We start from the raw sequence: 26,626 nt of genomic DNA on the forward strand, positions 1-26,626 counted from the left end.
ATTTGTTCCCATAGAGACAGAACAGTGTTCCCACAGTGTTCCCATAGAGACAGAACAGTGTTCCCATAGAACAGAACAGTGTTCCCATAGAACAGAACAGTGTTCCCATAGAACAGAACAGTGTTCCCATAGAGACAGAACAGTGTTCCCATAGAACAGAACAGTGTTCCCATAGAGACAGAACAGTGTTCCCATAGTACAGAACAGTGTTCCCATAGAGACAGAGCAGTGTTCCTATAGAGACAGAGCAGTGTTCCCATAGAGACAGAACAGTGTTCCCATTGTACAGAACAGTGTTCCCATAGAGACAGAACAGTGTTCCCACAGTGTTCCCATAGAGACAGAGCAGTGTTCCCATAGAGACAGAACAGTGTTCCCATAGAGACAGAACAGTGTTCCCATAGAGACAGAACAGTGTTCCCATACAGACAGAACAGAGTTCCCATAGAACAGTACAGTGTTCTCATAGAGACAGAGCAGTGTTCCCATAGAGACAGAGCAGTGTTCCCACAGTGTTCCCATAGAGACAGAACATACATAATAATGTTGTCATGGTGTTCCTTTAATCTGTAATCTATTTTAATTTCCCATCAGTAGGTTTCAACCACAGACATGTAATCAATGGGCATTCCTATCAATGGGCATCCCTATCAATGGGCATCCCTATTCAATGGGCATCCCTATTCAATGGGCATCCCTATTCAATGGGCATCCCTATCAATGCCATGGTCAGAGGTACTATGTCTGGTCTAGTGACTTTTCATACACCCAGGTACCGGAGTTCACTGTCTCAACTGCTAACAGCTGACTGGGTAAAGTGTCTTTGGGCAGATATGTTACTGACTGGGTAGTGTCTTTGGGCAGATATGTTACTGACTGGGTAGTGTCTTTGGGCAGATATGTTACTGACTGGGTAAAGTGTCTTTGGGCAGATATGTTACTGACTGGGTAAAGTGTCTTTGGGCAGATATGTTACTGACTGAGTGAAGTGTCTTTGGGCAGATATGTTACTGATTGGGTAAAGTGTCTTTGGGCAGATATGTTACTGACTGGGTAAAGTGTCTTTGGGCAGATATGTTACTGATTGGGTAGTGTCTTTGGGCAGATATGTTACTGACTGGGTAGTGTCTTTGGGCAGATATGTTACTGATTGGGTAGTGTCTTTGGTCAGATATTTTACTGACTGGGTAGTGTCTTTGGGCAGATATGTTACTGACTGGGTAAAGTGTCTTTGGGCAGATATGTTACTGAATGGGTGAAGTGTCTTTGGGCAGATATGTTACTGATTGGGTAAAGTGTCTTTGGGCAGAAATGTTACTGACTGGGTAAAGTGTCTTTGGGCAGATATGTTACTGACTGGGTGAAGTGTCTTTGGGCAGATATGTTACTAACTGGGTAAAGTGTTTTTGGGCAGATATGTTACTGACTGGGTAGTGTCTTTGGTCAGATATGTTACTGACTGGGTAGTGTCTTTGGGCAGATATGTTACTGACTGGGTAGTGTCTTTGGGCAGATATGTTACTGACTGGGTAGTGTCTTTGGGCAGATATGTTACTGACTGGGTAGTGTCTTTGGGCAGATATGTTACTGACTGGGTGAAGTGTCTTTGGGCAGATATGTTACTGACTGGGTGAAGTCTAATCAGTTGTGTTTTCTTGATATTACTGTCCAGTCAATCAGGCATTACAGTGCTGAAGTTTAAGACTGTTGAAACTGTTCAGATGACATTGTAAATACTAGGTTCTCAGAGAAATACGATCACAATCATGCTAAACATCACAGACCTCATGAGTAACGCTGGACAGAGGTCATGTAGCCATATAAGATCACTCACCTATCCACTGAGGTTCTCTGGGCTGCAGTTCTACTATAGTTATCCCTCTGTTCTTGTTGCTGTTACTGTCTCTGTCTTCTGCCTCTGTCCACGTTGCTGTTACTGTCTCTGTCTTCTGCCTCTGTCCACGTTGCTGTTACTGTCTTTGCCTCTGTTCACATTCCAGGTCCTGTAGACGCTCAGCAGAACAGAGTCAGGGTTCTGTATCAACAGATCTTCCTCCAGAGCTAGGTGAAGGTATCAGTCACCAGGGTTCTGTATCAACAGATCTTCCTCCAGAGCTAGGTTAAGGTATCAGTCACCAGGGTTCTGTATCAACAGATCTTCCTCCAGAGCTAGGTGAAGGTATCAGTCACCAGGGTTCTGTATCAACAGATCTTCCTCCAGAGCTAGGTTAAGGTATCAGTCCAGGGTTCTGTATCAACAGATCTTCCTCCAGAGCTAGGTGAAGGTATCAGTCACCAGGGTTCTGTATCAACAGATCTTCCTCCAGAGCTAGGTGAAGGTATCAGTCCAGGGTTCTGTATCAACAGATCTTCCTCCAGAGCTAGGTGAAGGTATCAGTCACCAAGGTTCTGTATCAACAGATCTTCCTCCAGAGCTAGGTGAAGGTATCAGTCACCAGGGTTCTGTATCAACAGATCTTCCTCCAGAGCTAGGTGAAGGTATCAGTCCAGGGTTCTGTATCAACAGATCTTCCTCCAGAGCTAGGTGAAGGTATCAGTCACCAGGGTTCTGTATCAACAGATCTTCCTCCAGAGCTAGGTGAAGGTATCAGTCCAGGGTTCTGTATCAACAGATCTTCTTCCAGAGCTAGGTGAAGGTATCAGTCCAGGGTTCTGTATCAACAGATCTTCCTCCAGAGCTAGGTGAAGGTATCAGTCACCAGGGTTCTGTATCAACAGATCTTCCTCCAGAGCTAGGTGAAGGTATCAGTCCAGGGTTCTGTATCAACAGATCTTCCTCCAGAGCTAGGTGAAGGTATCAGTCACCTGGGTTCTGTATCAACAGATCTTCCTCCAGAGCTAGGTGAAGGTATCAGTCCAGGGTTCTGTATCAACAGATCTTCCTCCAGAGCTAGGTTAAGGTATCAGTCACCAGGGTTCTGTATCAACAGATCTTCCTCCAGAGCTAGGTGAAGGTATCAGTCCAGGGTTCTGTATCAACAGATCTTCCTCCAGAGCTAGCTCTCTCTCTCCAGTGATGGTGCTTTTCAGAGGAGCTGATCTGTTCTGTGCTGTTCTGTTCTGCACATCTCTGTAGTTTGTTAGAACAGGTATTAGAGACAAACTGGTTCTGTTGTGCTCCTCTCTGTAGTCTGTTTGATCAGGTCTAACTGAGGAACTGCTACTGAGATGAGGAAACACACAGCCTGTAGCCAGCAGTGCTAATGCAAATTAGAGAACAAGGAGAGAGAGAGAGAGAGAGAGAGAGAGGAGTAGGCAGTGTGCAAGAGAGAGAGAGAGAGAGAGAGAGGCAGAAAAAGAGAGAGCGGAAGGGTGGGGGGATAGTATGATAGCACTGTTCGATAAAGAGTTTCAGAGCAGAAGTTGACAATATGCTGAGAATCAGGAGAGGAGAAACAGTCTAGTAGCGTGAAACATAGATAGACAGGTAGAGTATGAAAGGCAGAAGAGATTTTAAAAGACAGAAAGATTGCAAAAGTGAAAATGTCAACAACAACCCTGACAAAATGAGGAAGTGCAGAGTAGAGTAAAGTGACAGGCTCTGGGGTATGTTTACCTTTAACTGTAGCTACATCCCTCCCAGCCATCTCAGCCAACCTCGGCTTATCTTTAACTTTAGCTACATCCCTCCCAGCCAACCTCGGCTTACCTTTAACTGTAGCTACATCCTCCCCAGCCATCTCAGCCAACCTCGGCTTATCTTTAACTTTAGCTACATCCCTCCCAGCCAACCTCGGCTTACCTTTAACTGTAGCTACATCCTCCCCAGCCATCTCAGCCAACCTCGGCTTATCTTTAACTGTAGCTACATCCCCCCCAGCCATCTCAGCCAACCTCGGCTTACCTTTAACTGTAGCCAACTCATTCTACAGTATCTACCTCTACCTCATTCTACAGTATCTACTTCTATATAACTCTATATCTACCTCATTCTACAGTATCTACCTCTACCTCATTCTACAGTATCTACTTCTATATAGCTCTACCTCTAACTCATTCTACAGTATCTACCTCTATATAACTCCATCTCTACCTCATTCTACAGTAGGTACCTCTATACAACTCTACCTCATTCTACAATATCTACCTCTATATAACTCTACCTCATTCAACAGTATCTACCTCTATATAACTCTACCTCTAACTCATTCTACAGTATTTACCTCTATATAACTCTACCTCTAACTCATTCTACAGTATCTACCTCTATATAACTCTACCTCATTCTACAGTATCTACCTCTATATAACTCTACCTCTACCTCATTCTACAGTATCTACCTCTATATAACTCTACAATGACTCAGTACCTGTCCTGTTCCAGCCTGCTCTACCTCCATAATACATTCTCCCTCTCACTCTCCCTTTCTCGCCCTCTCCCTCTCTACCTCCTCCCTCTCCCTCTCTCACACACCCACTATCCCTCTCTCGCCCTCTCTTGCACTCTCCCTCCTCCCTCTCTCCCTCCTCCCTCTCTCCCTCCTCCCTCTCTCCATCTCTCCCTCTGCATCTCTCCCTCCTCCCTCTCTCCCTCTCTCCCTCTCTCCCTCTCTTGGGGAGGATAATCTCGTGGTAATAGATGGAGCAGAATAGTGGAATGGTATCAAATACATCAAACACATGGTGTGAGCCGTCCTCCCTTTAGCAGCATCCTGTGGTGTGTCGTCAAGGCTATGAGGAATACCTCTGCTCCCTAATGTTATGCCATTCCAGACAAAAAGAACAATAGCTCAAAATGTAAGTTATTAAGCTTGAAGTGACACGCACACACCGTGCACCACGTTGTCCAACGCGTGCAAACCTCCATCTGCCTGGCCGGCTGATGTGTGACTTTGTGGGCAGGAGGCAGTCTGTGTGTGTGTGTGTATGTGTGTGTGTGTGTGTGTGTGTGTGTGTGACTGAGTGGGCAGAGCAATCTGCTGCCCCCTCTCTCTCTGATAAACAACAGTTCTCTCTGAAACATCACTATTCCTTTTCACATTGCAGGGAATATGACGGGAGGACACTGCAGAAACAGGGAATATGACGGGAGGACACTGCAGAAACAGGAAATATGATGGGAGGACACTGCAGAAACAGAAATATGACGGGAGGACACTGCAGAAACAGAAATATGACGGGAGGACACTGCAGAAACAGGGAATATGACGGGAGGACACTGCAGAAACAGGGAATATGACGGGAGGACACTGCAGAAACAGGGAATATGACGGGAGGACACTGCAGAAACAGGGAAAATGATGGGAGGACACTGCAGAAACAGGGAATATGACGGGAGGACACTGCAGAAACAGGGAATATGACTGGAGGACACTGCAGAAATAGGGAATATTACGGGAGGACACTGCAGAAACAGGGAATATGACGGGAGGACACTGCAGAAACAGGGAATATGACGGGAGGACACTGCAGAAAAAGGGAATATGACGGGAGGACACTGCAGAAACAGGGAATATGACGGGAGGACACTGCAGAAACAGGAAATATGACGGGAGGACACTGCAGAAACAGGGAATATGACGGGAGGACACTGCAGAAACAGGGAATATGACGGGAGGACACTGCAGAAACAGGGAATATGACGGGAGGACACTGCAGAAACAGGGAATATGACGGGAGGACACTGCAGAAACAGGGAATATGATGGGAGGACACTGCAGAAACAGAAATATGACGGGAGGACACTGCAGAAACAGAAATATGACGGGAGGACACTGCAGAAACAGGGAATATGACGGGAGGACACTGCAGAAACAGGGAATATGACGGGAGGACACTGCAGAAACAGGGAATATGACGGGAGGACACTGCAGAAACAGGGAATATGACGGGAGGACACTGCAGAAACAGGGAATATGACGGGAGGACACTGCAGAAATAGGGAATATGATGGGTGGACACTGCAGAAACAGGAAATATGACAGGAGGACACTGCAGAAACAGGGAATATGACGGGAGGACACTGCAGAAACAGGGAATATGATGGGTGGACACTGCAGAAACAGGGAATATGATGGGTGGACACTGCAGAAACAGGGAAAATGATGGGTGGACACTGCAGAAACAGGGAATATGACGGGAGGACACTGCAGAAACAGGGAATATGACTGGAGGACACTGCAGAAATAGGGAATATTACGGGAGGACACTGCAGAAACAGGGAATATGACGGGAGGACACTGCAGAAACAGGGAATATGACGGGAGGACACTGCAGAAACAGGGAATATGACGGGAGGACACTGCAGAAACAGGGAATATGACGGGAGGACACTGCAGAAACAGGAAATATGACGGGAGGACACTGCAGAAACAGGGAATATGACGGGAGGACACTGCAGAAACAGGGAATATGACGGGAGGACACTGCAGAAACAGGGAATATGACGGGAGGACACTGCAGAAACAGGGAATATTACGGGAGGACACTGCAGAAACAGGGAATATGACGGGAGGACACTGCAGAAACAGGGAATATTACGGGAGGACACTGCAGAAACAGGGAATATGACGGGAGGACACTGCAGAAACAGAAATATGACGGGAGGACACTGCAGAAACAGGAAATATGATGGGAGGACACTGCAGAAACAGGAAATATGACGGGAGGACACTGCAGAAACAGAAATATGAAGGGAGGACACTGCAGAAACAGAAATATGACGGGAGGACACTGCAGAAACAGAAATATGACGGGAGGACACTGCAGAAACAGGGAATATCTGCATGCTAGAGTAACAGTGACAGCATGTATCTGGGGGGTCCAACTCACAGTGTCATAGAGAATGCACCCCCCTCCCCAATGTAAAACATATTTTTGATCATCCCTTTTCACTGTAAACAAATAGCACACATTCCCCCACAAATAACAATAGCTGTACCTTCCCTGTAAAGCAATATTATTATAAAGGGGAATATTGACGTCACCACTCGATGCAAAGCAGAGCCAAAAGGTTGAGGGTTCGCTGGCCTCCAAGGACGACCCTTCCCAAGGGAAAACAAGTATGCTAAAGTAAACTTAAATATACGACAAATTCAAATAATATACTTCAAATATGAGTTGTACTTTTCTAGTATATCTTAAGTATACTATAAATATACTATCAACACAATTATTAAAAGTGTCCTTTAAATTAATAGTTTCTCAATTTTTAAGTATACTATATGTTAACTATCATTACACTTAAACACACTCCTTAAAAGTGTATTTCAATTTCATATGCTTTCATTATAATTTACTATATTCATTCAATATAGCATGCATAGACCAGCTGACTGGTGTGTTTAGGGACATATTCAATCTCTCCCTATCCCAGTCTACTGTCCCCACATGCTTCAAGATGGCCACCATTGTTCCTATACCCAAGAATGCAAAGATAACTGGACTAAATGACTACCGCCCCATAGAACTCACTTCTGTCATCATGAAGTATATTTATCACAAACATAGTTAAATATATTAAAATATATGAATGAAGTATGACTTAAGTATATTTAAATATGTTTTTTTCCATATCATTACACTACAATCAGAGGGGGCTGTAAGACAATGATGATCAGCTAGTGAGACAACCGATTTTAAAAATGTTGATTCTATGTTTGTAATTATATAAAATATATGCAACTAATTTTCCACAAACAGGTTTCTGTACCAATGCACCACACACAAACAATAAGCAACACTGTATATGGATTACCAACTTCGGAAACATCACCATCAGAGTTTGCGTTTTCAACACCACAATCAAATAGACTATGTCAATCTTGATAAAGACAAAATACATTCCTCCCTACCCTGTACCCAGTATCGAAGGCTGTACTTGACCATCTCTGAATGTCATTAAACTTTTCTCTTTCCATTCCTCAAATGGCCTGCGCACAGTTCAGATGCTGGAAATATATCAGAGTGGAGTGGACAAACATGCTCAGGTAGCATAATCAGATTAAAACATTGTGATTGGTTGAGGCTGGTTATGCCACATATAACAAGTAATACATTTTAAAAGTAAAATGACTAATATTTAGGCTATATTGAAGCATTATGGTTCTAGGTGAGTGAGGAATAGCCACTTGGATCGGCGGCAGAGCGCACAATCTTTCCTGAATAACTGGGCCTGCTGGGAGCATAAGCTTTCCTGAATAACTGGGCCTGCTGGGAGCATAATCTTTCCTGAATAACTGGGCCTGCTGGGAGCATAAGCTTTCCTGAATAACTGGGCCTGTTGGGAGCATAAGCTTTCCTGAATAACTGGGCCTGCTGGGAGCATAAGATTTCCTGAATAACTGGGCCTGCTGGGAGCATAATCTTTCCTGAATAACTGGGCCTGTTGGGAGCATAAGCTTTCCTGAATAACTGGGCCTGCTGGGAGCATAAGATTTCCTGAATAACTGGGCCTGCTGGGAGCATAATCTTTCCTGAATAACTGGGCCTGCTGGGAGCATAAGCTTTCCTGAATAACTGGGCCTGCTGGGAGCATAAGATTTCCTGAATAACTGGACCTGCTGGGAGCATGAGATTTCCTGAATAACTGGGCCTGCTGGGAGCATAAGCTTTCCTGAATAACTGGGCCTGCTGGGAGCATAAGATTTTCTGAATAACTGGGCCTGCTGGGAGCATAAGATTTCCTGAATAACTGGTTCTGCTGGGAGCATAAGATTTCCTGAATAACTGGGCCTGCTGGGAGCATAAGATTTCCTGAAAAACTGGGCCTGCTGGGAGCATAAGATTTCCTGAATAACTGGGCCTGCTGGGAGCATAAGATTTCCTGAATAACTGGGCCTGCTGGGAGCATAAGCTTTCCTGAAAACTGGGCCTTTTGGGAGCATACGATTTCCTGAATAACTGGGCCTGCTGGGAGCATGAGATTTCCTGAATAACTGGGCCTGCTGGGAGCATAAGCTTTCCTGAATAACTGGGCCTGCTGGGAGCATATGATTTCCTGAATAACTGGGCCTGCTGGGAGCATAAGATTTCCTGAATAACTGGGCCTGCTGGGAGCATAAGCTTTCCTGAAAACTGGGCCTTTTGGGAGCATACAATTTCCTGAATAACTGGGCCTGCTGGGAGCATGAGATTGCCTGAATAACTGGGCCTGCTGGGAGCATAAGCTTTCCTGAATAACTGGGCCTGCTGGGAGCATAAGATTTCCTGAATAACTGGGCCTGCTGGGAGCATAAGCTTTCCTGAAAACTGGGCCTTTTGGGAGCATACGATTTCCTGAATAACTGGGCCTGCTGGGAGCATGAGCTTTCCTGAATAACTGGGCCTGCTGGGAGCATAAGATTTCCTGAATAACTGGGCCTGCTGGGAGCATAAGCTTTCCTGAATAACTGGGCCTGCTGGGAACATAAGCTTTCCTGAATAACTGGGCCTGCTGGGAGCATAATCTTTCCTGAATAACTGGGCCTGCTGGGAGCATAAGCTTTCCTGAATAACTGGGCCTGCTGGGAGCATAAGATTTCCTGAATAACTGGGCCTGCTGGGAGCATAAGCTTTCCTGAATAACTGGGCCTGCTGGGAACATAAGCTTTCCTGAATAACTGGGTCTGCTGCGAGCATAATCTTTCCTGAATAACTGGGCCTGCTGGGAACATAAGATTTCCTGAATAACTGGGCCTGCTGGGAGCATAAGCTTTCCTGAAAACTGGGCCTTTTGGGAGCATACGATTTCCTGAATAACTGGGCCTGCTGGGAGCATGAGATTTCCTGAATAACTGGGCCTGCTGGGAGCATAAGCTTTCCTGAATAACTGGGCCTGCTGGGAGCATAAGATTTCCTGAATAACTGGGCCTGCTGGGAGCATAAGCTTTCCTGAAAACTGGGCCTTTTGGGAGCATACGATTTCCTGAATAACTGGGCCTGCTGGGAGCATAAGCTTTCCTGAATAACTGGGCCTGCTGGGAGCATAAGCTTTCCTGAATAAATGGGCCTGCTGGGAGCATAATCTTTCCTGAATAACTGGGCCTGCTGGGAACATAAGATTTCCTGAATAACTGGGCCTGCTGGGAGCGTAAGCTTTCCTGAATAACTGGGCCTGCTGGGAGCATAATCTTTCCTGAATAACTGGGCCTGCAGGGAGCATAAGCTTTCCTGAATAACTGGGCCTGCTGGGAGCATAAGATTTCCTGAATAACTGGTTCTGCTGGGAGCATAAGCTTTCCTGAATAACTGGGCCTGCTGGGAACATAAGCTTTCCTGAATAACTGGGCCTGCTGGGAGCATAATCTTTCCTGAATAACTGGGCCTGCTGGGAACATAAGATTTCCTGAATAACTGGGCCTGCTGGGAGCATAAGCTTTCCTGAATAACTGGGCCTGCTGGGAGCATAAGCTTTCCTGAATAACTGGTTCTGCTGGGAGCATAAGCTTTCCTGAATAACTGGGCCTGCTGAGAGCATAATCTTTCCTGAATAACTGGGCCTGCTGGGAACATAAGCTTTCCTGAATAACTGGGCCTGCTGGGAGCATAAGCTTTCCTGAATAACTGGGCCTGCTGGGAGCATAAGCTTTCCTGAATAACTGGGCCTGCTGGGAGCATAATCTTTCCTGAATAACTGGGCCTGCTGGGAACATAAGATTTCCTGAATAACTGGGCCTGCTGGGAGCATAAGCTTTCCTGAATAACTGGGCCTGCTGGGAGCATAATCTTTCCTGAATAACTGGGCCTGCTGGGAGCATAAGCTTTCCTGAATAACTGGGCCTGCTGGGAGCATAAGATTTCCTGAATAACTGGGCCTGCTGGGAGCATAATAATTCCTGAATAACTGGTTCTGCTGGGAGCATAAGCTTTCCTGAATAACTGGGCCTGCTGGGAACATAAGCTTTCCTGAATAACTGGGCCTGCTGGGAGCATAATCTTTCCTGAATAACTGGGCCTGCTGGGAACATAAGATTTCCTGAATAACTGGGCCTGCTGGGAGCATAAGCTTTCCTGAATAACTGGGCCTGCTGGGAGCATAAGCTTTCCTGAATAACTGGTTCTGCTGGGAGCATAAGCTTTCCTGAATAACTGGGCCTGCTGAGAGCATAATCTTTCCTGAATAACTGGGCCTGCTGGGAACATAAGATTTCCTGAATAACTGGTTCTGCTGGGAGCATAAGCTTTCCTGAATAACTGGGCCTGCTGGGAGCATAATCTTTCCTGAATAACTGGTTCTGCTGGGAGCATAAGCTTTCCTGAATAACTTGGCCTGCTGAGAGCATAATCTTTCCTGAATAACTGGGCCTTCTGGGAACATAAGCTTTCCTGAATAACTGGGCCTGCTGGGAGCATAAGCTTTCCTGAATAACTGGGCCTGTTGGGAGCATAATATTTCCTGAATAACTGGGCCTGTTGGGAGCATAAGCTTTCCTGAATAACTGGGCCTGTTGGGAGCATAAGCTTTCCTGAATAACTGGGCCTGTTGGGAGCATAAGCTTTCCTGAATAACTGGGCCTGCTGGGAGCATAACCTTTCCTGAATAACTGGGCCTGCTGGGAGCATAAGCTTTCCTGAATAACTGGGCCTGCTGGGATCATAGACCTACAGTTGAAGTGGGAAGTTTACGTACACTTAGGTTGGAGTCATTAAAACTAGTTTTTCAACCAATCCACTTCAACCACTCCATGGCTTTAGAAGCTTCTGATAGGCTAATTGACATCATTTGAGTCAATTGGAGGTGTACCTGTGGATGTATTTCAAGGCCTACCTTTAAACTCAGTGCATCTTTGCCTGACATCATGGGAAAATCAAAAGAAATCAGCCAAGACTTCAGAAAAAAACTAAACAAAACGTTTGACCCAAGTTAAACAATTTTAAGGCAATGCTACCAAATACTAATTGAGTGTATGTAAACTTCTGAACCACTGGGAATGTGACGAAATAAATAAAAGCTGAAATAAATCATTCTCTCTACTATTTCTCTCTACATTTCACATTCTTAAAATGAATTGGTGATCCTAACTGACCTAAGACAGGGAATTTTTACTAGGATTAAATGTCAGGAATTGTGAAAAACTGAGTTTAAATTTAAACTTCCGACTGTATGTGGCCATATTATTATAGGAGGACTTGAGAGCATGATGATCTGCAACAGGCAGCACATCTCAATATCAGAAGATAAAATACAGCCAGACTGGCCTGCTTCTGTGTCTTTCTAAACCTTATAAAATGTCCAGAGTATACCCACTACTGATCCAAATGGAATGAAACGTTCAACATTGTTGAACAGATGCCCAACATTCAGGGCTGTTTACAGCCTCGATTAGGATTTTGTACTCACTTGAAAACAGTGCTATCTGCTGTCTATCACCTGACCTCTCCACTTCCTATCACCTGACCTCTCCACTGTCTATCACTTGACCATCACCTGACCTCTCCACTGCCTGTCACCTGACCTCTCCCCTGCCTAACACCTGACCTCTCCCCTGTCTATCACCTGACCTCTCCCCTGTCTATCACCTGACCTCTCCCCTGTCTATCACCTGACCATCACCTGACCATCACCTGACCATCACCTGACCATCACCTGACCTCTCCACTGCCTGTCACCTTAACTCTCCCCTGCCTAACACCTGACCTCTCCCCTGTCTATCACCTGACCTCTCCCCTGTCCATCACCTGACCTCTCCACTGCCTAACACCTGACCTCTCCACTGCCTATCACCTGACCATCACCTGACCTCTCCCCTGCTTATCACCTGACATCTCCACTGTCTATCACCTGACCTCTATGCTACCTATCACCTGACCTCTCCCCTGTCTATCACCTGACCTCTCCACTGTCTATCACCTGACCTCTCCGCTGTCTATCACCTGACCTCTCTGCTGCCTATCACCTGACCTCTCCCCTGCCTATCACCTGACCATCACCTGACCATCACCTGACCATCACCTGACCTCTCCACTGCCTGTCACCTGACCTCTCCACTGCCAATCGCCTGACCATCACCTGACCTCTCCACTGCTTATCACCTGACCTCTCCACTGTCTATCACCTGATCTCTCCACTGCCTATCACCTGACCATCACCTGACCTCTCCACTGCTTATCACCTGACCTCTCCACTGCCTATTACCTGACCTCTCCACTGCCTATCACCTGACCTCTCCCCTGCCTATCACCTGACCATTACCTGACCTCTCCACTGCTTATCACCTGACCTCTCCACTGCCTATCACCTGACCTCTCCACTGCCTATCACCTGACCTCTCCACTGCCTATCACCTGACCTCTCCCCTGCCTATCACCTGACCATCACCTGACCATCACCTGACCTCTCCACTGCTTATCACCTGACCTCTCCACTGCCTATCACCTGACCTCTCCACTGCCTATCACCTGACCTCTCCTCTGCCTATCACCTGACCATCACCTGACCATCACCTGACCTCTCCACTGCTTATCACCTGACCTCTCCACTGCCTATCACCTGACCTCTCCACTGCCTATCACCTGACCTCTCCTCTGCCTATCACCTGACCATCACCTGACCTCTCCACTGCTTATCACCTGACCTCTCCACTGTCTATCACCTGATCTCTCCACTGCCTATCACCTGACCATCACCTGACCATCACCTGACCTCTCCACTGCCTATCACCTGACCTCTCCACTGCCTATCACCTGACCTCTCCACTGCCTATCACCTGACCTCTCCCCTGCCTATCACCTGACCTCTCCCCTGCCTATCATCTGACCTCTCCGCTGCCTATCACCTGACCTCTCCCCTGCCTATCATCTGACCTATCTGCTGCCTATCACCTGACCTCTCCCCTGCCTATCACCTGACCATCACCTGACCATCACCTGACCTCTCCACTGCCTGTCACCTGACCTCTCCCCTGCCTAACACCTGACCTCTCCCCTGTCTATCACCTGACCTCTCCCCTGTCTATCACCTGACCTCTCCCCTGTCTATCACCTGACCTCTCCCCTGTCTATCACCTGACCATCACCTGACCATCACCTGACCATCACCTGACCTCTCCACTGCCTGTCACCTTAACTCTCCCCTGCCTAACACCTGACCTCTCCCCTGTCTATCACCTGACCTCTCCCCTGTCCATCACCTGACCTCTCCACTGCCTAACACCTGACCTCTCCACTGCCTATCACCTGACCATCACCTGACCTCTCCCCTGCTTATCACCTGACATCTCCACTGTCTATCACCTGACCTCTATGCTACCTATCACCTGACCTCTCCCCTGCCTATCACCTGACCATCACCTGACCTCTCCACTGCCTGTCACCTGACCTCTCCACTGCCTATCGCCTGACCATCACCTGACCTCTCCACTGCTTATCACCTGATCTCTCCACTGTCTATCACCTGATCTCTCCACTGCCTATCACCTGACCATCACCTGACCTCTCCACTGCTTATCACTTGACCTCTCCACTGCCTATCACCTGACCTCTCCACTGCCTATCACCTGACCTCTCCCCTGCCTATCACCTGACCATCACCTGACCTCTCCACTGCTTATCACCTGACCTCTCCACTGCCTATCACCTGACCTCTCCACTGCCTATCACCTGACCTCTCCTCTGCCTATCACCTGACCATCACCTGACCTCTCCACTGCTTATCACCTGACCTCTCCACTGTCTATCACCTGAGCTCTCCACTGCCTATCACCTGACCATCACCTGACCTCTCCACTGCTTATCACCTGACCTCTCCACTGCCTATCACCTGACCTCTCCCCTGCCTATCACCTGACCTCTCCCCTGCCTATCATCTGACCTCTCTGCTGCCTATCACCTGACCTCTCCCCTGCCTATCATCTGACCTATCTGCTGCCTATCACCTGACCTCTCCCCTGCCTATCACCTGACCTCTCCCCTGCCTATCATCTGACCTCTCCCCTGCCTATCATCTGACCTCTCTGCTGCCTATAAATAACCAAAAATACTATTTTGTTTGTTTTTCGCATTGTTTGTAACTCATTTTGTACATAATGTTTCTGCTACTGTCTCTTATGACCGAAAGGAGCTTCTGGACATCAGAACAGCAATTACTCACCTCGAATTGGACAAATCATTTTTCTTTAATGAGTCGGACGAGAAGGATTTACTCCAAACACCCAAACAGGCCCTCATCCACGTCATTCGCTGGAGAAAGAAACTGAGATTTTGCGGAAAGAGATCGGGGTGCCTTGTGAGGATCAGGCGACGAGTGGCTAATCTGCCTTTGCCATCTGTACTGTTAGCCAACGTTCAATCACTGGAAACAAATGGGACAAACTGAAAGCACGTATAGCAATGGGACATTAAAAGCTGTCGGCTGGCGGGTTATACACTCTATCGGCAGGATAGAACAGCAGCCTCTGGTAAGACACGGGGCGGTGGCCTATGTATATTTGTAAACCACAAATGGTGCACGATATCACTTAAACCACACTCAATGAGCTGTAAACGGTCATAAACAAACAGGAAAATGCTCATTCAGAGCCGGCGCTCCGAGTGGCCGGGGACTTTAATACAGGGAAACTTGAATCAGTTTTACCTCATTTCTATCAGCGTTCTATCGAGTTCCTAGGAAACTATGCAGTATTTTTGTTTTTTATGTACTATTTCTTACATTGTTACCCCAGGAAATCTGAAGTCTTATTACATTCAGCCGGGAGGAACTATTGGATATAAGAGCAACGTCAACTTACCAACATTACCACAAGGAATACGACTTTCCCGAAGCGGATCCTCTGTTCGGACCAACACCCAGGACAATGGATCTAATCCCAGCAGCTGACTGAAAACAACGGTGATGCAGAAGGGGCAGGCGGAGCGGTCTTCTGGTCTGGCTTCGAAAACGGGCACATTGCTCACCACTCCCAAGTATACTACTCACCAATATCCAGTCTCTTGACAACAAGGTAGACGAGCAAGGGTTGCCTTCCAGAGAGACTTCCGAGATTGTAACATTCTCTGTTTCATGGAAACATGGCTCTCTCGCGATATGTTGTCGGAATCGGTTCAGCCACCGGGCTTCTCCATGCATTGTGCCGACAGAGATAAACACCTCTCTGGGAAGAGGAAAGGTGGGGGCTTATGCTTCATGATTAAAGACTCGTGGTTTAATCATAACATACAGGAACTCAAGTCCTTCTGCTCCCGAACTAGAATTCCTTACAATCAAATGCCGGCCATTCTACCTACCAAGAGAATTCTCATCAGTTATAGTCACCACTGAGTACATCCCCCATCAAGCGAACACCAAGACGGCCCTCAAGGAACTTCACTGGACTCTACGTAAACTGGAAAATATATACCCGGAGGCTGCATTTATTGTAGCTGGGGATTTTAACAAAGCAAATTGCAGATGAATGTTACCTAAATTCTATCAGCATATAGGGCTAATACTCTCAACCGCTACTACTCTAACTTAAGTGATGCATACAAAGCCCTCCCCCGCCCTCTCTTCGGCAAATCTGACCACGACGCCATCTTGCTCCTACCGTCCTATAGGCAGAAACTCAAACAGGATGTACCAGTGGCCAATGAACGCTGGTCTGACCAATCGGCTGCCACACTCCAAGATTGTTTTGATCAAGCAGTCTCAGAGAACGACATTGATCTATACGCTGACTCTGTGAGTTTATAAATTGCATTAGAGATGTTGTACCCACTGTGACTTAAAACTTACCCTAACCAGAAACTGTGGATGGATGGCGGCATTCGCGCAAAACTGAAAGTGTGAACCATCGCATTTAACCATGGAAAGAGGTCTGGAGATGCGGCTGAATATAACGTGTAGTTATTCCCTCCAAGGTAATCAAACAAGCAAGGCAATCAAACAAGCAAAATGCCAGTACAGGGACAAGGTGGAGTCGCAATTCAAAGGCTCAGACACGAGACGTATGTGGCAGGGTCTACAGGAAATCATGGACTATAAAAACAAAAACAGGCACATTACGGACACCGATGTCACGCTTACAGACAAACTAAACACCTTCTTTGCCCCGCTTTGAGGATAATACAGTGCCACCGTCGCGGATCGCTAACAAAGTCTGCGGCCCCTCCCCCTCTCCTTCTCAGTGGCTGATGTGGGTAAAACATTTAAACGTGTTAACCCTCGCAAGGCTGCTGGCCCGGACTACATCCCTAGCCGCATCCTCAGAGCATGCAGACCAGCTGTCTGGTATGTTAACAGACATATTTAATCTCTCCCTATCCCAGTATCTTGTCCCCATATGCTTCAAGATGGATACCATTGTTCCTGTACCCCAGAAGGCAAAGATAACTGAACTAAATGACTACTGCCCCGTAGAACTCACTTCTGTCATCATGACTTTGTACAGTACTTTGAGAGGCTAATCAAGGATCATATCACCGCCACTTTACCAGCCACCCTAATCCCACTTCAGTTTGTTTACTGCCCCAACAGGTCTACAGATGACGCAATCGCCATTGCACTGCCCTATCCCATCTGGACAAAAATAATACCTATGTAAGAATGCTGTTCACTGACTACAACTCAGCATTCAACACCATAGTACCCTCCAAGCTCATCATCAAGCTGGAGGCCCTGGGTCTCAACCCCGCCCTGTGCAACTGGATCCTGGACTTCCTGACGGGCCGCCCCCCAGGTGGTGAAGATAGGAAACAACATCTCCACTTCGCTGACCCTCAACACTGGGGCCCCACAAGGGTGTGTGCTCAGCCCTCTCCTGTACTCCCTGTTCACCCACGACTGTGTGGCCATGCACGCCTCCAACTCAATCATCAAGTTTGCAGACGACACAACAGTAGTGGGCCTGATCACCAACAACGACAAGACAGCCTACAGAAAGGAGGTGAGGGCACTGGGAGAGTGGTGTCAGGAAAACAACCTCTCACTCAACGTCAACAAAACAAAGGAGATGATTGTGGACTTCAGGAAACAGCAGAGGGAACACCCCCCTATCCACATTGAAAGAAACAAAACAAACGTGAAGCTATATAACAACAAGTGCTGACATGCAACTACACATAGACAATAACCCACAAAACCAAAATGGAAAATGGCAACCTAAATAGGATCCCCAATCAGAGACAATGATAAACAGCAGTTTTGTGAGTGTCTATGTGTAGTTGCATGTCAGCACTCGTTGTTATATAGCTTCACGTTCATTTTGTTTCTTTGTTAGTTTGTTTAGTGTTTTTTCCTTCATTAAAATAAGCATGTATGCTTATCACGCTGCGTCTCATCAATATGACGAACGTGACAAAATAACCCACCTTAACAGGACCAAGCAGCGAGTAAAGGAGGAGCAGACGTTATGGACTTGGGAAGAGATTTTGGAAGGAAAGAATCCTGGACATGAGAGGAAATACTAGATGGAGCAGGACCCTGGACGCAGCCTGGGGAGTATCGCCGTTCTAAGGAGGAGAAATACCGGAGAATAGAGGAACGGCGATGATATGAGGGTACACAGCTAGCACGGAAGTCCGAGAGGCAGCCCCAAGAAAAAAAGGCATGGGCATCCAGCCAGGACGAATTGAGCCAGCTCTATGTTCTGGATCTCCAATGCGTGCGTCTCCACGGTCCAGTGTATCCTGTTCCTCCTCCCGGCACTCGCCCTGAGGTACGTGTCCCCAGCCTGGTACCACCAGTTCCGGCATCACACACCAGGCCTACACTGCGCCTCAGCAGTCCAGAACGTCCGGCAACAGTACCCAGTCCAGAGCATCTGGTGACAGTACCCAGTCCAGAGCGTCCGGCGACAGTTCACACACCAGAACGACGGGCCACAGTCCAGAAGCTCCAACGATGGGCCACAGTCCAGAACCTCCAACAGTTTGGCCTCCAATGACGGTCCCCAGTCCGGGGTCTCCAGCGACAGTCTCCAGTCCAGGGTCTCCAGCGACGGTCCCCAGTCCGGGGTCTCCAGCGACGGTCCCCAGTCCGGGGTCTCCAGCGATGGTCCCCAGTCCAGGGTCTCCAGCGACGGTCCCCAGTCCGGGGTCTCCAGCGACGGTCCCCAGTCCGGGGTCTCCAGCGAAGGTCCCCAGTCCAGAACATCCGGCAATGATCCACGCAGCGAGGGTCCCCACCCCGGGGCCTAAGTTATCTATGTTTTCTTTATTATTTTTGGTTAGGTCAGGGTGTGACGAGGGTGGTATGTATGTTTTTGTCTTGTCTAGGGTTTTTTGTATATGTATGGGGTTTTGGTATAGTCTAGGTAAATGTAGGTCTAAGGTGGCCTGAATTGGTTCCCAATCAGAGACAGCTGTTTATCGTTGTCTCTGATTTGGGATCCTATTTAGGTTGCCATTTTCCATTTGGGTTTTGTGGGTTATTGTCTATCTGTAGTTGCATGTCAGCACTAGTTGTTTATAGCTTCACATTCGTTTTGTTGTTTTGTTAGTTTTTTAGTGTTCTTCGTTTTAACAAAAGGCTAAGCTGTGTTTTGCAATATTGCACTTCTGATTTCATGAATATGAATATTATTTGACTGTGGCGCTATGCTATTCAGCGTTGCTGATGACAATTATACCGGATCCGGGATGGGTGGTTCAGAGAGGTTAAGAAAAGAAGAATGTATTCCAATCACGCTGCGCCTTGCTCTCCTCGTTACGACGAACGTGCCAGACGGGGCTGTAGTGGAGCAGGTTGAGAGCTTCAAGTTCCTTGGCGTCCACACCAACAACAAACTAACATGGTCCAAGAACACCAAGACAGTCGTGACAAAATCTATTCCCCCTCAGGAGACTGAAAAGATTTGGCATGGGTCCTCAAATCCTCAAAAGGTTTTACAGCTGCACCATCGAGAGCATCCTGACGGGTTGCATCACTGCCTGGTATGGCAGCTGCTCGGTCTCCGACCGCAAGGCTCTACAGAGGGTAGTGCGTACGGTCCAGTACATCACTGGGGCCAAGCTTCCTGCCATCCAGGACCTCTATACCAGGCGGTGTCAGAGAAAGGCTCTAAAAATTGTCAAAGACTCCAGCCACCAAAGCCCACTGAAGTCGGTTAAGACACCAAACTGCAGTCAGGTTAATATTCTGGTTAGGACAACGAGCACGCAGATGAGCTTCTCTGAGGCGGTTTTTGACAGTTTGTGCAGAAATTCTTCGGTTGTGTATGTGTTTCACAGTTTCATCAGCTGTCCAAGTGGCTGGTCTCAGATGATCCCGCAGGTGAAGAAGCCGGATGTAGAGGTCCTGAGCTGGTGTGTTTACACGTGATATGCAGTTTTGAGGCCGGTTGGACATATTGCCAAATTCTCAAAAAGGAATTTGGAGGCGGCTTATGGCAGAGAAATGAACATTAAATTCTCTGGCAACAGCTCTGGTGGACATTCCTGTAGTCAAAGTGCCAGTTGTACGCTCCCTCAACTTGAGACATCCGTGGCATTGGGTTGTGTGACAAAACTGCACATGTTAGATGTTGTCCCCAGCACATGTTGTCCCCAGCACAAGGTGCACCTGGGGAATGATCATGCTGTTTAATCAGCTTCTTGATATGCCGTACCTGTCAGGTGGATGGATGATCTTGGCAAAGGAGAAATGCTCACTAACAGGGTTGTAAACAAATTTGTGCACAAAATTTGAGTGAAATAAGCTTTTTGTGTATATGGAACATTTCTGGGATCTTTTATTTCAGCTCATGAAACATAAGACCAACACTTTACATGTTTATATAGTTACTCAGTATAATTCTTCCTCCCCTCCCTCTTCAACCCCCCCCCCAACTGTATAATTGTATTTAACCATTATGTAACTAGGCAAGTCAGTTAAAAACAATTTCTTATTTTCAATGACAGCCTAGGAACAGTGGGTTAACTGCCTTGTTTGGGGCAGAATGAAAACAATTTACCTTGTCAGCTTGGTGATTCAATCTAGCAACTTTGCGGTTACTGGCCCAAAGCTCTAACCATGAGCCTACCTGCCGCCCGAATGAGCCTACATGTTAACTGTCTCTAACTTTTTCTCTCTCCCTTTCTCTCTCTCTGTCCTTGTCTGTCCACAGGAACCAACTGTCTAATGATTCTACATGTTAACTCGCTCTCTCTCTCTGTCCTTGTCTGTCCACAGGAACCAACTGTCTAATGATGATCCATTTAATTTTCATGTTATTTTATGACCCATCCTAGACTACTACATTACATTTGACCATTGGATGACTCATTGTTATCTTTTTAGAAGAGAGAGAGATGGAGAGAGACACAGATAGATGGAGAGAGACACAGAGAGATGGAGAGAGACACAGAGAGACGGGGAGAGACACAGAGAGATGGAGAGAGACACAAAGAGATGGAGAGAGACATCCAGACATCCAAAATGGAGATGTATGGTTAAACCACTTCTCCAATATTTTTGGCTCTATAACAAATAATAAACAGCAAAAACATATACATGATCAAATACAGATCTTAGAATCAACTATTAAAGACTACCAGAACCCACTGGATTCTCCAATTACCTTGAATGAGTTACAGGACAAAATAAAAACCCTCCAACCCAAAAAGGCCTGTGGTGTTGATGGTATCCTCAATAAAATGATCAAACATACAGACAACAAATTCCAATTGGCTATACTAAAACTCTTTAACATCATCCTTAGCTCTGGCATCTTCCCCAATATTTGGAACCAAGGACTGATCACCACAATCCACAAAAGTGGAGACAAATTTGACCCCAATAACTACCGGGGAATATGCGTCAACAGTAACCTTGGGAAAATCCTCTGCATTATCATTAACAGCAGACTCGTACATTTCCTCAATGAAAACAATGTACTGAGCAAATGTCAAATTGGCTTTTTACCAAATTACCGTACAACAGACCATGTATTCACCCTGCACACCCTAATTGACAACCAAACAAACCAAAACAAAGGCAAAGTCTTCTCATGCTTTGTTGATTTCAAAAAAGCCTTCGACTCAATTTGGCATGAGGGTCTGCTATACAAATTGATGGAAAGTGGTGTTGGGGGTAAAACATACGACATTATAAAATCCATGTACACAAACAACAAGTGTGCGGTTAAAATTGGCAAAAAACACACACATTTCTTCACACAGGGTCATGGGGTGAGACAGGGATGCAGCTTAAGCCCCACCCTCTTCAACATATATATCAACGAATTGGCGCGGGCACTAGAAAAGTCTGCAGCACCCGACCTCACCCTACTAGAATCCGAAGTCAAATGTCTATTGTTTGCTGATGATCTGGTGCTTCTGTCACCAACCAAGGAGGGCCTACAGCAGCACCTAGATCTTCTGCACAGATTCTGTCAGACCTGGGCCCTGATAGAAAATCTCAGTAAGACCAAAATAATGGTGTTCCAAAAAAGGTCCAGTCACCAGGACCACAAATACAAATTCCATCTAGACACTGTTGCCCTAGAGCACACAAAAAACTATACATACCTTGGCCTAAACATCAGCGCCATAGGTAACTTCCACAAAGCTGTGAACGATCTGAGAGACAAGGCAAGAAGGGCATTCTATGCCATCAAAAGGAACATAAATTTCAACATACCAATTAGGATTTGGCTAAAAATACTTGAATCAGTCATAGAGCCCATTATGGTTGTGAGGTCTGGGGTCCGCTCACCAACCAAGACTTCACAAAATGGGACGAACACCAAATTGAGACTCTGCATGCAGAATTCTGCAAAAATATCCTCAGTGTACAAGATACAACACCAAATATTGCATGCAGAGCAGAATTAGGCCGATACCCACTAATTATCAAAATCCAGAAAAGAGCCGTTAAATTCTGCAACCACCTAAAAGGAAGCGATTCCCAAACCTTCCATAACAAAGCCATCACCTACAGAGAGATGAACCTGGAGAAGAGTCCCCTAAGCAAGCTGGTCCTGGGGCTCTGTTCACAAACACAAACACACCCCACAGAGCCCCAGGACAGCAGCACAATTAGACCCAACCAAATCATGAGAAAACAAAACGATAATTACTTGACACATTGGAAAGAATTAACAAAAAACAGAGCAAAATTGAATGCTATTTGGCCCTAAACAGAGAGTACACAGCAGCAGAATACCTGACCACTATGACTGACCCAAACTTAAGGAAAGCTTTGACTATGTACAGACTCAGTGAGCATAGCCTTGCTATTGAGAAAGGCTGCCGTAGGCAGACATGACTCTCAAGAGAAGACAGGCTATGTGCTCACTGCCCACAAAATGAGGTGGAAACTGAGCTGCACTTCCTAACCTCCTGCCTAATGTATGGCCATATTAGAGAGACATATTTCCCTCTGATTACACAGATCCACAAAGAATTCGAAAACAAATCCAATTTTGATAAACTCCCATATCTACTGGGTGAAATTCCACAGTGTGCCATCACAGCAGCAAGATTTGTGACCTGTTGCCACGAGAAAAGGGCAACCAGTGAAGAACAAACACCATTGTAAATACAACCCATATTTATGCTTATTTAGTTTATCTTGTGTCCTTTAACCATTTGTACATTGTTAAAACACTGTATATATATAATATGACATTTGTAATGTCTTTATTGTTTTGAAACTTCTGTATGTGTAATGTTTACTGTTAATTTGTATTGTTTATTTCACTTTTGTATATTATCTACCTCACTTGCTTTGGCAATGTTAACACATGTTTACCATGCCAATAAAGCCCCTTGAATTGAATTGAGAGACACAGAGAGATGGGGAGAGACAGAGAGGTGGAGAGAGACACAGAGATGGAGAGAGACACAGAGAGATGGAGAGAGACAGAGAGGTGGGGAGAGAAAGAGAGAGACATAGGGGGACAGAGAGAGACAGAGAGATGGAGAAAGACAGAGAGAGACATAGGGGGACAGAGAGAGACAGAGAGATGGAGAAAGACAGAGAGAGACACAGAGAGATGGAGAAAGACACAGAGAGATGAAGAAAGACAGAGAGAGATGGAGAGAGAGAGAGAGAGAGAGACAGAGAGATGGAGAAAGACAGAGAGAGATGAGGAGAGAGAGAGACACAGAGAGACACAGAGAGATGGAGAAAGACAGAGAGAGATGGAGAGGGAGAGAGAGAGACACAGAGAGACACAGAGAGATGGAGAAAGACAGAGAGAGATGGAGAGAGAGAGAGACACAGAGAGATGGAGAAAGACAGAGAGAGATGAGGAGAGAGAGAGACACAGAGAGACACAGAGAGATGGAGAAAGACAGAGAGAGATGAGGAGAGAGAGAGATGGAGAAAGACAGAGAGAGATGGAGAGAGACAGAGAGAGACATACAGGACAGTTACTTTTCATATTATTCTCCCTGGGTGGTTGAAGCCTCTTGTTAGATTCTGGTCTCCACGACAACAGCCTGCTGCTCCGAGGAACCACGGTTAGTGTTGGCATGGTAACCAACAATCTCCGTCCGCTCTGGAGTTTGGGCAGAAGATGGAATCATGAACACATGGATTTCAAGCGAACTTCATATATTACACAGCATTTATTTGCATTTTGTCAAAGATTATACTGTAATTTCTTTACAACCACTGCAATTATAATGTAGTACTGTAGTTAAGAACCACACTTTCTAGTAAAGTGGCACATCAAATTATATGAACAAATATACAACCTATTTTGGCACACTTCATATATTAAATAGTATTTATTTTCTTACTTTTCCAAAGATTATCCTGTATCTCTTACAAGCAGAGCCGTTAGTTGGAAACGCTTTCTTGCAGTGGCTACAGTGATAGATAGGTAAATTACGTCAAACTGCCTAGTTGTGCTGTGTATTAGACTGTGTTCTATGCAATGGCAGTTGGCAGAGATTCTGCTGTAAATCATGTGGGAAGCCACATGCAGGAAGTGAGAGCTCAGATGTGTGGGTGTTGCAAGCTGCACATGGTGCAACAACAAGCTATCAGAAAGATCAAACTTTAAAAACAACACTTAAAGGGTCTTTAAATCCTGTTTGAATTAACTCTTTAAAGAAAAACTCTAAATAATATTTGAATCGGGTGTGAATTCAAGTCCCAACTATCATATTAAAATTGACATCAAAATCTTTACCACACACCTCCTGCGTTATGACATTGTGGACATTGCGCAGTTTGGTTTTCGCCAGGCATAATCAAATTAAGTTTATTTGTCACATTCGCCGAATACAACAGTGATATGCTTACTTACAAGCCCTTAACCAACAATGCAGTTCAAGAAATAGAGTTTTTATATTAAATATTTACTAAATAAACTAAAGTAAAAATGTAAATAAAAAGTAGCACAATAAAATAACAATAACAAGGCTGTATACAGGGCGTACTGGTACCGAGTCAACGTGAGAGGATACAGGTTAGTTAATAAGGTAATTTGTACATATAGGTAGGGGTGAAGTGACTATGCATAGATAATTAACAGCGAGTAGCAGCAGTGTACAAACATCTGGGAGGGTTGTCAATGTAAATAGTCCGGTGGCGATTTGATTAACTGTTCAGCAGTCTTATGGCTTAGGGGTAGATGCTGTTTAGAAGTTCCGGACAACTGTGTGAAGACGCTCTCTGTAGGCAATGTGAGTAAGACCTTTAAACAGGTCAACATTCACAAGGCCGCGGGGCCAAACTGATTTTATTATGTTTGCAATTGCAACAAATAATCTGCTCAGACCCCAACCAAGGAACATCAAAAGTCGTGCTATAAATTCACAGACAACACAAAGATTCCTTGATGTCCTTCCAGATTCCCTCTGTCTACCCAAGGACGCCAGAGGACAAAAATCAGTTAACTGTTCAAGTGTTTAGGTACTATATCTCTTGACACAATGATGAAAATAATCATGGCCTCTAAACCTTCAAGCTGCATACTGGACCCTATTCCAACTAAACTACTGAAAGAGCTGCTTCCTGTGCTTGGCCCTCCTATGTTGAACATAATAAACGGCTCTCTATCCACCGGATGTGTAACAAACTTACTAAAAGTGGCAGTAATAAAGCCTCTCTTGAAAAAGCCAAACCTTGACCCAGAAAATATACACATTTATCGGCCTATATCGAATCTTCCATTCCTCTCAAAATGTTTAGAAAAGGCTGTTGCGCAGCAACTCACTGCCTTCCTGAAGACAAACAATGTATACGAAATGCTTCAGTCTGGTTTTAGACCCCATCATTGCACTGAGACTGCACTTGTGAAGGTGGTAAATTACCTTTTAATGGCATCAGACCGAGGCTCTGCATCTGTCCTCGTGCTCCTAGACCTTAGTGCTGCTTTTGATACCATCGATCACCACATTCTTTTGGAGAGATTGGAAACCCAAATTGGTCTTCACGGACAAGTTCTGGCCTGGTTTAGATCTTATCTGTCGGAAAGATATCAGTTTGTCTCTGTGAATGGTTTGTCCTCTGACAAATCAACTGTAAATTTCGGTGTTCCTCAAGATTCCGTTTTAGGACCACTATTGTTTTCACTATATATTTTACCTCTTGGGGATGTCATTCGAAAACATAATGTTAACTTTCACTGCTATGCGGATGACACACAGCTGTACATTTCAATGAAACATGGTGAAGCTCCAAAATTGCCCTCGCTAGAAGCATGTGTTTCAGACATAAGGAAGTGGATGGCTGCAAACGTTCTACTTTTAAACTCGGACAAAACAGAGATGCTTGTTCTAGGTCCCAAGAAACAAAGAGATCTTCTGTTGAATCTGACAATTAATCTTAATGGTTGTAC

General features: G+C 45.8%; 1 protein-coding gene across 1 annotated transcript in view; it reads right to left on the bottom strand.

Annotated features, from left to right (window-relative positions):
- The window catches only part of LOC139369528 (zinc finger protein 831), a 78,715-nt gene extending 54,026 nt beyond the window's left edge, over nt 1-24,689 (bottom strand). Inside the window, exons 1-2 of the mRNA XM_071108769.1 lie at nt 24,579-24,689; nt 24,211-24,334 (exon numbers count right to left, since the gene is read on the bottom strand). The gene's annotated coding sequence lies outside the window, so the exon portion shown is untranslated. The remainder of the gene's footprint in view (nt 1-24,210; nt 24,335-24,578) is intronic.
- Between the last annotated feature and the right edge of the window lie 1,937 nt (nt 24,690-26,626).

This window comes from Oncorhynchus clarkii, chromosome 17 (assembly GCF_045791955.1).
Source record: "Oncorhynchus clarkii lewisi isolate Uvic-CL-2024 chromosome 17, UVic_Ocla_1.0, whole genome shotgun sequence".
Classification (NCBI taxonomy): domain Eukaryota; kingdom Metazoa; phylum Chordata; class Actinopteri; order Salmoniformes; family Salmonidae; genus Oncorhynchus; species Oncorhynchus clarkii.